A 13,154-nucleotide genomic window follows, 5' to 3' on the forward strand; every position below is an offset into this window, starting at 1 on the left:
CCCCCCACCCCACCTCCAGGGGGTGTAATGGGGGTTGGTGTTTGGTGTCATTGGATAGATTTTTGAAAATGATTGAACACGTATTTTTCAGTTTTTCGATCCGATGTTTAGTTCGCGAAATATTCGACCGTTCCACTACTTTTGGGACACCCTGTATAACAGGTGAATTACATCATTCAGCTCAACAAAGTCGAATGCCTTTTGTAGAGCTATGAAGCAACAGTAAGCCGGGACGTTGTATTCTAGTGATTTTTTCATGACTTGCCTGACGACAAAAACTGCATCGTTACAGGATCGTACGGATCTAAAGCCTTGTTGTTCATCTGCTGGATTTATTTCGTGGGTGATGTTGGTGGTTATGACTTTTGTGGTCAATTTCAGAGCTGTACTAAACAGGTTTATTCCTCTGTAGTTTTCGGGTACCGTTTGATCACCCTTTTGATGTCCCAAAAGAATTTTTTGTACAAGTATCCTTAGTTGTTCAGTTAATGTATTTTCACCGTATTTCAGCATATTATTTGGAATGTTGTCCGGTCGTGGAGATTTACGGTTTTTCAGTTTTTCTAATACGTTAGTAATTTCCTCCGTTTTGACGATTACCTTTTCGGTTGTTATTTCTGGAGTTTCTGATAAGGTCTGATTTTAGCCAGTCTTAAACAATTGAGTGAGATAGAAGGTCTAGGTATCGAGATACACTGTAATAGTGTAATGAGATTTAACTCAGTATTCAGAAACTAAAAATCCTTTTTTATTAAAAATTAATTAAAAATATTAACAGATTTATATTTAATAATACGATATTGTTTGGTTACATAATAATCACATACTAGCAAGGTAAGCAGATCTGGGCCACACGCACTTAAGGTGACACAGTGAATTCTACCATTTCAGCGTAAAGCATGTTATGATAATGTATTTACAAACTATAATTATTGAAAGTACAGGGTGATTGATTAGTAGGGTAAAGCTCAATAGCTCCGCTATAGTAATAGATAGTAATAAAAGTTAATAACAAAAATTTTATCCACCTTTGAGCTTCATATTACAAAATTAGTTATAATGTTACAGGGTGTTCGATAACACAGTGGCAGACCAAACTTATGTTTTTTTAAATAGAATACCCTATATTTTATTTTAAATTCGAAATCCTGTTAACTTCTTTATCACAAAAATATAAAGGTTTGTTAAGTTATACAGGGTATTTACAAAGTTATAACCAATTTTATATGAAAATCGTAACAAGTTCAACTCCCTGTATAAATAAATTGTATTGCTAATTTTCTTTATATCAATTACAGGCTGAGTCAAAACGCAAGTACATTATTTTCTCAGTAATTTTAAATGGAACACCCATTATATCACTATTGAAAAGTACCGTTACCGTACTTTAATTTTTAGATAATATTCCCTATGTCTAAATTTATTAGTTTTCGAGATATTTTCATTTTTCAATGGACCAGTAGCGTGGCCACCCAAATCACCAGAATTTAATAAACTGGACTGATTTTTTTGGGGTTACGTTAATAATGAAGTTTATAAAATACCTCCAATAACAGGGGATGAGATGAAAAATAGAATACAAAGTGTATTTCGATGTGTTAATTTACAAATTCTCCATAGAGTAAGTAGCTCATTCAATGATCGTTTTTAGGCGTACATACATGTGTTAGGAGATAATTGTGAACACCTTATGTAATTAAATATTAAAAATATTTTATTAAAAGTAGCTTCTAATTTTTTCAAACATGTTTTTTTGCAAAATGTATTACTGATAAATTATGTTTCGTTCTGTATTTTCTACATTGTTACATTTACATAAAAAAGTAGTGTTTAATTGTCTTCACAAAATATTGTATTTTGTGTGTTTTTTTGTAAAATTTATTACTAATTTTCTTTGTTTATTTGTTGCATTTACCTACATAAAAAGATAGTTTTTAATGGTTTCAAAAATGTTGCATGTAGTGGTTGGGTTTTTGTTTGTAAAATATATTACTAATATATTGTTTTCATTTCTTTATTTGCTACAGTGTTACATTGATTACCGGATTGATAATCGGTAATCTTCAATTGCCAATTCAGTCATGGCTTACTTAAAATTTAGATAAATTTAAACACCTAAAATAATTTGCTCTGAAAAATGAAAATATCTCGAAAACTAATAAATTTGGGCATAGGGAATGTTATATAAAAATTAAAGTACGTTAATGTTACTTTTCAATAATGATATAAAATACAGGGTGTTCGGTTTAACATTACTGAGAAAATAATGTATTTGCGTTTTGACTCACCCTGTATTTGATATAAAAAAAATTAGCAATATCAATAATTTTTAAAAATTTTGACAATAAATAAAAACTATGGCATTAATAAACTATTGCTGTTGTGCTTATTTGTATTTATACAGGGCGTTGAACTTGTTACGATTTTCATACAAAATTGGTTATAACTTTGTAAATACCCTGTATAACATTACAAACTTTTATATTTTTGTGATGGAGAAGTTAACAGGATTTCGAATATAAAATAAAATATAGTGTGTTCCATTAGAAAATCATATGTTAGGTCTGCCACTGTGTTATCGAACACCCTGTAACATTCTAACTAATTTTGTAATGTGAAGCTCGAAAGTGGCTAAAATTTTTGTTATTAACTTTTAATGCTATCTATTACTATAGCGGAGCTATTGAGCTTTACCCTACTAGTCAATCACCCTGTATATAAACAAAAGCACGCATGTATAAAATGCATGTATAAATAACAAGGTATTATTAATAATTATTATTAGGTCTAATCAAGTTCTCAGATATCTTCATCAGCTGAGTACACATTATTATATTTAGTCACCGAATAAAGTAGATATGAGAATTTAATGATATCTCTGATAACCAACTCTGATACCAAAGGTAATCCACTCTTATTTTACTATAATAGCTCATTAACTGTAACAATTTTAAGTAGCTATATTTCATATCATTTTTCAAAAACCAAAATTATTAACATATACAATAACATATACAGGGTGTAACAAAAATACAGGTCATAAATTAAAACATATATTCTGGGACCAAAAATAGTTCGATTGAACCTAACTTACCTTAGTACAAATATGCACACAAAAAAAGTTACAGCCCTTTGAATTTACAATATGAAAATCGATTTTTTCCGATATATCGAAAACTATTAGAGATTTTTTAATGAAAATGGACGTGTGGCATTCTTATTATCCTAAAAACAAATTATAGTGAAATTTGTGCAGCCCATAAAAATTTAATTGGGGTTTTGTTCCCTTAAACTCCCCCCCCCCCCCCCAGACTTTTATGTGCGTTCCAATTAAATTATTTTTGTAGTACCATTAGTTAAACACAATGTTTTTAAAACTTTTTGCCTCTTAGTACTTTTTCGATAAACCAGTTTTAATCGAGATGCGGCTTCTTTTTTAATATGTTTACATAAAAATTTTATGGGGGGTTTGTGCCTTTAATCTCTCTAAATGTTTGTGTACGTTCCAATTAAAATATTATTGCTGTACCATTAGTTAAACACAGTGTTTTTAAAACTTTTTTGCCTCTTAGTATTTTTCAGATAAGGCACCTTTTATAGAGATGTTGCTTCTTTTTTAATATGGTTCAAAGTATACCTCAAACTGTAATTTATAAATAAATTTTCATATTATTACCAAGTCTCTAAAATCGTACGTAACAGTACACAAGTATATGGCGGATTTGACAAAATATTCAAAATATCTCAAAAAAAACTAACTTTTTGAAAAAGTACTGAGAGCCAAAAAAGTTTTAAAAACATTGTGTTTAACTAATTGTGCCACAATGATAATTTAATTGGAACGTACACAAAAGTTTGGGGGGGTTTAAGGTAACAAAACCCCCATAAAATTTTTATGGGTACACAAATTTCACTATAATTTTTTTTTCAGATGTTCCTATCATAAGAATGTCACATGTCCGTTTTCAATAAGAAACCTCAAACAGTGTTCGAACTTTTGAAAAAAAATCGATTTTTGTTTTGTAACTTCAAAGGGCTGTAACTTTTTTTAGGTGCACATTTGTACTAAGGTAAGTTAGGTTCAATCGAACTATTTCTGGTAGCAGAATATGTGATTTAATTTATGACCTGTATTTTTCTTACACCCTTTTTAAAAACATACAAAAGTTAATGTAAAAATAAGGATTTTTGCAATTATCTCGATCAATTGTTTATAGATTTATTTTAATTTGGCAGCTCCCAAAATTAAATAACTCTTTATAGTCGACAATCTTAACTTAAACAATTTTGTTCTAAAATGTATAAGAAATGTTTTATAGGAAAAAATGTTTTTTTTCATTTTTTAAAGATTGTTTAAAAAACAAAGCAAAACCAACTGTATGTCTTTACGGATTTTTTAGTAACGACCCCCTCCCCTCATATACCTTTTTAAACCTTATCTGTATAAAATTTTTAAATGGACTCAATTATTTTTTTACCGATAGACTAGTTTTCTTGACTTCGGTTTACTTCTAGATTTAAATTTATTATAGCTACTTGGCAGATTAACACAAACTCGCTTAGCTATTTACATTCAAATGTGTTACTACTTTTAACTTTTGCTTTTTCGGAGTTTGAACGGGCCCAAGTTCTCTCCAACTTTTTAAATGGTGTTATTTCCAATATTGATCGTGCCTTTAATTCTCAACGTTGCATAAACGTAACATATTGAAATGTAGTTTTTTTTTAAACGTGACACTACTTAAATAACATTTTTGTTGCTACATTTTTTTTAAACAAAACACAAAGTACACATCTATTAAAATATTTTGAAATAGTTAAATTTTTCGAATCCATCAAGACTCAAAAGTAAAATATTAGTTATATTTTTTGACCACTGTGTTTGGCAAGTGTCTATACACATGTCGCACCTCCACTAAAAGAGTGTCATAAGTCAGAAAAGCAAAGTTTTGAGAAAACGACGTTTAAGTTTGTCCTACATTTTCGGGTTTAATTCAAAAACTTTTAAAATTAGAATCATAACTATTTTAGTCAGTTACAATGGTTTTTGAAGCTGTATAAAATAGCGTATTAAAAATATTTAAAAAAAATATTTTTTTTTTTAGTTGAGTGACACTATACTAGGGTGACCAAACTTCCCGTAAAAACGGGATTGTCCCGTTTTTTTTAACGATTTGTCCCGGGGTACCGAAAAAGTCTCTCGGGATGCCTAAATGTCCCGTATTCGCATTGGTTTGATTTTTTCTATCTGACCATATTTTCTCTCTTTAATTTTTCTTCAATTTCGGCATTTGTTTTCATTCTTATTTCTACTTCGTTTCTTACATTGTGGCCCAGTATTGTTCTCATTATTTTTCTTTCAAATTTCAGAAGCCTATTTTCCTCTTTCTTGTTAATCGTCGTTGTTTCCATTCCATATGTAACAACAGGTCTTATTAAGATCTTATATAGGTTCATGTTGTTAACAGCCTGTGGAGTTAATGGAGACAGTAACAGCAATGGTTACCAGAATAACAAACGAGGAAGTGGCTCAAGCGCTTCAAAAAATAAAGATAGGAAAAGCAGTCGGACCAGATGATATTCCTGGGGAAGTATGGGGAGCATTGGGAGAGACAGGGATAAGGTTGCTAGCAGGTCTATTTAATAGAATTATGGAAGTTGGACAAATGCCAGACGAATGGAGAAGCAGTATATTAGTACCTGTATACAAAAACGAGGGAGACATACAATAAAGCACAAACTACAGGGCTATAAAACTACTTAGCCACACCATGAGAATATGTTAGAGAGTAATTGATAGACGGATACGTGAAGAAACCGAAATATCCGATAATCAATTTGGCTTTATGCAGGGCAGATCAACAACAGATGTATTTTTCATTGTAAGGCAATTGATGGAAAAATACAGGAATAAAGAGATCAACGCTCATATGGTATTCATCGACCCTGAGAAAGCATATGATAGAGTTCCTAGAGAGATTCTGTGGTGGGCACTCAATAAGAAAGGAGTCCCTGGCAAATATGTAAAGATTGTGAGAGATATGTATGAGGGAGTAACGACTAGTGTTAGGACAGGTGTGGGAGAGACATAAATTTCAGGTGAAAGTAGGATTTCACCAAGGCTCGGTGCATAGTCCTTATTTATTCTCATTAGTTTTGGACCAGATAACAGCGAAACTACAGGGTAGTATTCCATGGTGCCTAATGTATACTTGTGATGTAGTGTTAATAGGAAATAGTGAAAGAGACTTAGAACAACAAGTGGAACAGTGGAGACAAGCTCTGGAGGAAAAAGGTTTAAAACTTAATAGGACAAAAACAGAGTATTTGGAATGTTCATTTAAAGATGTAGTTACTACAAATAAAATGGTATCTTTGGATGGTGAAATGATTGTGAAAAGCAATAGTTTTAAGTACCTAGGATCGGTATTACAGAGTAATGGAGAAATAGATGGAGATGCATGCAGTAGAATTAGGGCTGGATGGATGAAGTGAAAAGAAGCGAGTGGTGTGTTGTGTGACAGAAAAAATCCAATGAAGCTGGAGGGAAAATTCTATAAAACAGCCATAAGACTGGCTATGATGCACGGAACTGAATGTTGGGCAGTGAAAAAGAAAGAGAAACAACGAATGCATGTGGCGGAAATGAGAATGCTTAGATGGATGAGTGGAGTGACAAAGAAGGATTAAATTAGAAATGAGTATATTAGGGGAAGTCTAGGTGTGGCACCAATTGATGCCAAAATGAGAGAGCATAGGTTAAAATGGTTTGGTCATGTTCAACGTCGAGACGTTAATCACCCAATACGAAGAATAGCTGAAGTGCAGATTCCTGGAAGGAGTAGGAGAGGAAGACCAAAGAAGAACTGGAAGGTGACGATAAGGCAGGACATATTGGTAGAGGGGATTAACATTGCTATGACCCAATATAGAGTTGTGTGGAGAAATGCAATTAGGGAAGCCGATCACGCATAGGGATAAAGCAAAGAGAATGATGATGATGATGATGATAACTTCATGTTGAACCTATCAGTTGCTTCTCAGCAGATTTCTATTCATTCCATATGTTTTTCTGCCTTTCAGAATTCTTTCCTCTCTTCTCTCCTTTCCTGTTTTCACTATTGTTACTCCCAAGTTGCTAAATGTGGATACAGTTTCAAATTTATGGTTCTGTATTATTAGATATTTCTGAGTTGTTGTGTCATCCTTCCCTATCGTCATGTATTTTGTTTTGTGCTGGTTTATCTCTAGTCCTATTCTCTTCCCTTTCCTATGTAATTTTCCAACGGCTTTTTGAAGTGTCTCTTCTTCTTCGCTATGATGACTAGATACTAGATCATCTGCATTTGCTACTAGTTCAAATTGATCTGTAATAATGTTTTTGTTTGCACGTTCGTCCTCCTCATGATTTCTTTCAATATCAGATTAAATAAGATCCTTGCTCTGGTGTTCTTTACACTCACTGTTAGAAAATGTCTTAATTTTTCTGGGATTCCAACATTCTCTAGCTGCTCTATCATTTTCGTCCTATTGATCGTATCAAAAGCGCTTTTGTCCATGAATATTAGGTGCATTTCTGTGTTCTATTCTCTCGATTTTTGAATTATTTGCTCCGGTCGACCTCCCCGGTCTGAACCCGTTCTGGTATTCTCCTAATATACGTTCAGCGCATGATTTAAGTCTTATGTTTATATGTTTGCTAGATTGTTATATATGTGATGTTTAATAAAGTTATTGCTCTGTAATTCTCGCACTCCTCCTGATCACCTTTTTTATATATAGATACTATATAATACCTGCGTTCCAACCGGCTGGTAGTCTGTTTTATTCAAATTTGTTGTATAAGCTGGTTTATTTCTTTATGTAATTCTCTTATTACTCTTTATGTAATTCTCTCCGTATTTTATTCCACTGTTATTTGATCTTCTTCTGCAGCTTTTCCGTTTTCTAGGTTTTTAATATCTGTTTATCATTTTGTACGTCTTTTTCTGTGAAAATTTCTACTTCATCGTTATCTTGTACGGTCTTACTTCTTCATCACAGTGTGTTTCCTTCATAGTGAATAACATTTTTTCGTAATATTTTTTCCATATTCTGCTGATCTGTTTGTCTTCAAACATGGTTTCTCTTGTTTGGTTTTTTAATCCTCTTGTTTTAATGCCGGCCGTATTTTTTGTTGCTCTGACTTTTTGTTGTAAAATTGTTGTATTTTTTGGTTTTCTCTGCCTTTTTCAATATCCTCCAGCGAAACCAGTCATTTTTCTTCTTTTTATTTGTTGAGTTGGCTTTATTTCTCGCGATTTTGTATTCTTCCCTGTTTTGTTCTGACGTGTTGTTGATCCATGTCATTTTGGGGAGTTTTTTAGTTTTCTGTCTGTTTCGCAGTCTTGATCGTATGTAAATTATACATTAAAAGGTAAATTGAAAAGGAGTTATAGGTCCCAAATTAGCTAAAAGACCATGTGCAATCTCCCCTACCTGTTTTGGGGTATCGCTCCAAACCCTCCTTGGCAGTGGCGCACCCAGGGGGGTTTGGGGGTTAAACCCCCCACCCCAGGGCATATGAAAAATATATAAAGAATAATAGGAAAATATAACTTGTCTTTCACAAACAACACAAAAAAAATTTAGACTCCCAAGCCAACCCTTCTCTCCCCCCAGAAAAAAATTCTAAGTGCGCTACTGCTCCTTGGATGTGTCCCCTTTTTTCAAGTTTAGGATTTGGTCACCCTACACTATACAGATAAAATAACGAAAAATTTACGAAATACATATAGACCAGGACTTATCTGTTAAAAAACGTCTATTTTTGGATGTGAGAGGTGGCATTTGAATTTTTGCAGATAAAGTTAGGTGACACCTTCAGTAATAATAATTGACTTATGCTCCTTCTCAAATATGCCCTGAACATTAGTAAAAAAATTAAAATATTTAAAAATTTCGAAAAACATCGATTTTTTTCTGCTTTCTTTGTTTATAACTTTAAAACGATTCGTTTTGGAACAATGTCGTACAGAAATAAAATAAATCTAATTTAATTTGTTTTGATATACGACTGGTCCAAAATGTCTTCACGTAATACCTTTTCTGCAATATAGCAATAAATACAAAATAAGGGGGCAAATACGCCTGTTGTTACTCAATATTTCTTAACCACTTCGGTGGCACTTAGAACCGTAGTAATTCGCTTAGAAAATTCTTATCTTATTTAAATGGTCTACCAAATTTCATTAAAATCGACCTATTGCCCAGTAAATGAACGGGAAATTCGGCGATACCGTGTAATTTTCAGGGGCAACTCCGAATTGCATGAAAATTTGGATTTAGGTTCTACTTACCCTCCACTTCAAAGTTGAAATTGTGCCGTTAGTTGCTTTTACTTGGGGGGTGACAGTCACTCCTACTCGGGGGTGAAAAAACATACGTTCAAGATAAGACGGGAAATGGATAAATTGACTGATTTTAAGTAACTTTTGTTCTATAGAGTTTTTTACGTAAGTCAATGCTTTTCGAGTTATTTGCCATTGAAAATGTTGATTTTTTCGACAAAAAAACTGCGTTTTCAGGCGGTTTTTCACAAATAACTCAAAAAGTAAATATTTTATCGAAAAGAATGTCCTTAGAAAAAGTGTAGCTTATAAAAAATCCAAAAAAATGGTGTATCAGTAAAGTCGATCAATCAAATAAAAACAAAGTTGTAGCTCATGAAAAATACGTTCTGATTCGTCTAATTCGAAATCGAATATTTCAAGGTAAAATCACCGAAAAATTAAGCACTTTTCGGGAAAAACCCATTTAAACTTTTTTAAAGTGTTTATTAAGAGCTTTGTTTTAATTGTTAACATAAGTTTCAGCATTAAAAATAAGCGAGTTACGCTCAAAATAATGTTGGCCCTCTTTTTTTGTAAAGAATCGTGAAAATCTCGCCGCGTTTAGCTCCAGGAAAACCTACATTTTTTTACTCTTTAAAATTTTTCTTATCACTAATACTTTTTAAGTTATTTTGAAAAAATGAAATTTTTTTTAGAATTTTTTTTTACTATAAAACCAAATGTTTTCAAAAATAAGCACTTCAAACCAATCAAACTTACAGATCATATAAACAATATACATACAGTTAAAATAGATGGGAAAGCCAAACGATTAATTTCATTTAGGGTGCTAAATAGATGGAGGTTTTCACGATTTGTTTTACCAAAAAAAAAGGGGCCAACTTTTTTTTTCAGTGTAACTCGTTTATTTTTGATGCTGTAAACTTTTTAAAAAAACCAATAACAAGCTTTTTTCAATACTTTAAAAATGTTAATAAAATTTTCCCGAAAAACGCTTCTTTCTTCGGTGATTTCGCGTTGAATTATTCGATTTGGAATTAGACGAATAAGAACGTATTTTTCATGAGCTACAACTTTGCTTCTACTCAATTTGTAGACTTTACTGGTACACCATTTTTTTTGTTTTTTTATGGGCTACACTTTTGCTAAATATATTTTTTTCGATAAAATATTTACTTTTTGAGTTATTTGGGAAAAACAGTCTGAAAACGTAGTTTTTTTTGTCGAAAAATCAATATTTTAAATCGCGAATAACTCGAAAAGTATTGAATTACGTAAAAAACTTTATAGAACAAAAGGTGCTTAAAATAAGTCAATTTATCCATTTCCGGCCTTATTTTAAACACGCGTTTTTCACCCCCCGAGAAGGGGTAAATGTCAACCCCCAAGTAAAAGCAACCAACGGCACAAATTCAACTTTGAAGTGGAGGGTAAGTAGAACCTAAATCCAAATTTTCATGCAATTCGGAGTTGCCCCTGGAAATTACACTACAAATCGGTCATTTATTGGGCTACTAATAGATTTTGCATAATAAATTTTCAATCTAAATGTTTTTAAAAAGTTCAAATTTTTTAAAATCTTTCTGAACAAAAAGTAGACCATTTAGAAGTTGGCTAATTTTTTTACATATAAAGAGGTGCTCTACCTATCTAATACACTTTACAGAATTAAAATCGGATTATTTAAGGGGCCTCAGCAATGTTTTAAAATGCTAAACAAATAGCTTTGTTTAATAATAAAAAAAATAATTTTTGTAATGCAAATAACTAAAACCGGTATAATTTGACTTAAGCTTTCAAATGCTGTCAGCAGAATTGCTATTTTATTTTTTAATCAAAAGTTATTCGTGTTCAAAAATTGCAATTTTTCGATTTTTTGAAAGTTCCACCGCGTTTATCTCGAAAATTATGCATCCTACGAAAAACCTTGTAAGAACATTTTTTGCTTAGAATGACCCAAGAAATACAAAAAAATGTTTTATTTTGCGAAAAATCGATGTTATGTAATTCTTCAAGTTCTTTGTTTATAACAATCTTATCGACATCCGGATCAACTGTTACCCAAAAAATTCGTGTTCTACGGGTCAAAATACATAAAAACTTGGGTAAGTCCATCTAAATAAAGGAGCCCGTAGCACCACCTCCTGCCCACAGCACTAATTTGTTTATAAGCCAAAAAATTGTTTATAAATTTAAAACTTTGCTGAGGCTGCTTAAATAATCCGATTTCAATTCTGTAAAGTGCATTAGATAGGTGGAGTGCTTCTTTATATTTAAAGAAAATGGACAAATCTTTTTATATTCTAGTTTTTGTTGTGCAAGATTTTAAAAAAATTTAATTTTTTAAAAAAAGTTTAGGTTGCAAAATTATTATGCAAAATGTAGTAAGTCAATTTTAATGAAATTTGGTGGACGGTTTAAGCACATTACAAAAATTTTATAAGCGAATTAGGAAGGCGCCAAGTGTAACCTAAGTGATGGAAAAACATTGAATACAGACAGGTTTATTTTGCCCCCTTATTTTATATTTATTGCTATTTTGCAGCAAGGGTGATAAATTAAGACATTTTTAACCAATCATAGCTGATAGAAAATTGAATTATCTTTGTTTTATTCCTATACGACTTTGTTCCAAAATGAATCGTTTTAAAGTTATAAGCAAAGAAAATAGAAAAAAAAACGAAATTTTTTGAAATTTTCAAGTATTTTATTTTTTTATTAATGTTCCGGGCATATTTGAAAAGAAGCATAAGTCAATTATTATTAACGAAGTTATCACTTAACTTTATCTGCAAAAATCGGAATGCCACCTTTCACATCCACCTAAAAACAGATCCTTCCTTGTCTAATATTATTTATCAAAAGTGACACTTGCAGTACAGAATATAATATCATTTTTAAAAAAGACTAAGTTTTCAATCTAATGGCATATAAAACAATATAATGTTACTCTACATCCCACCAGACTGAAAACAATGGGAACTTTCTCTGGTTACACCTCCGAGGCTTCTACAATTTGCAAGCCATAACGGACGCTGAGACTAAGAAAGATGAGGGAATTCTACAATTTAAAATTCACGTCCCATCTGCTCAGCGCGGTAAAGTTCCAACGAGAATGGTTCCCTTCGTACTCCAATCAGAGTAAACATGTAAATCAAAAATGAGTAACCATTTTCAATTTCGTTTCAAAACGAAAATACAGCCGCACCATATTCTAGTCCAATCAGAGAGTACAGCAGGCACTTCTACCGGTTTCGAAACTTATTAGTCTCTCATCAGGAGGCACATATGCTGCTCTCTCTGATCCAACCAAAACAAACCCCGGCGTGCAGTCACGGATTGCAACGAACGAAATGGCATAGATGCCCTAGCGGCAACTGCTAGCAAAAGACTAAGTTTTCAATCTAATGGCATATAAAACAACAATTTTACTCTACATCCCATCAGACTGAAAACAATGGGAACCATCTCTGGTTACACCTCCGAGGCTTTTTCAAAAATATATCGGATGATACCATCCGATACCAAACACGACCCTCCACAGAGAGGGGCGGGGAGGGGGGTAAATTTAAAATTTTAAATAGGAACCCCACACTATTTCGCGAAATAAATATCAGATCAAAAAACTGCAAAAAACACGTATTCAATGTTTTAAAAAAATTTAACGAATGGCACAAACACGACATCCCACGAAGGTTGGGCGGGGGGTTACTTTAAAATTTTAAATAGGAGCCCCCAATTTTTATTACAAATTTGGATTGTCTACGTAAAAATAAACAAAGTTGAGTCGAGACTTTTTTAGAATAATGTTAGATGGCGCTA

The 13,154-nt window shown here is 32.3% G+C and overlaps 1 protein-coding gene across 1 annotated transcript in view; it reads left to right on the forward strand.

The window, feature by feature from the left end:
* The window catches only part of LOC114329466 (UDP-glycosyltransferase UGT5-like), a 75,823-nt gene that overhangs the window by 38,857 nt on the left and 23,812 nt on the right, over positions 1 to 13,154 (forward strand). The gene's annotated exons all lie outside the window — the stretch shown is intronic.

This window comes from Diabrotica virgifera, chromosome 3, assembly GCF_917563875.1.
Source record: "Diabrotica virgifera virgifera chromosome 3, PGI_DIABVI_V3a".
Taxonomy (NCBI): Eukaryota; Metazoa; Arthropoda; class Insecta; order Coleoptera; family Chrysomelidae; genus Diabrotica; species Diabrotica virgifera.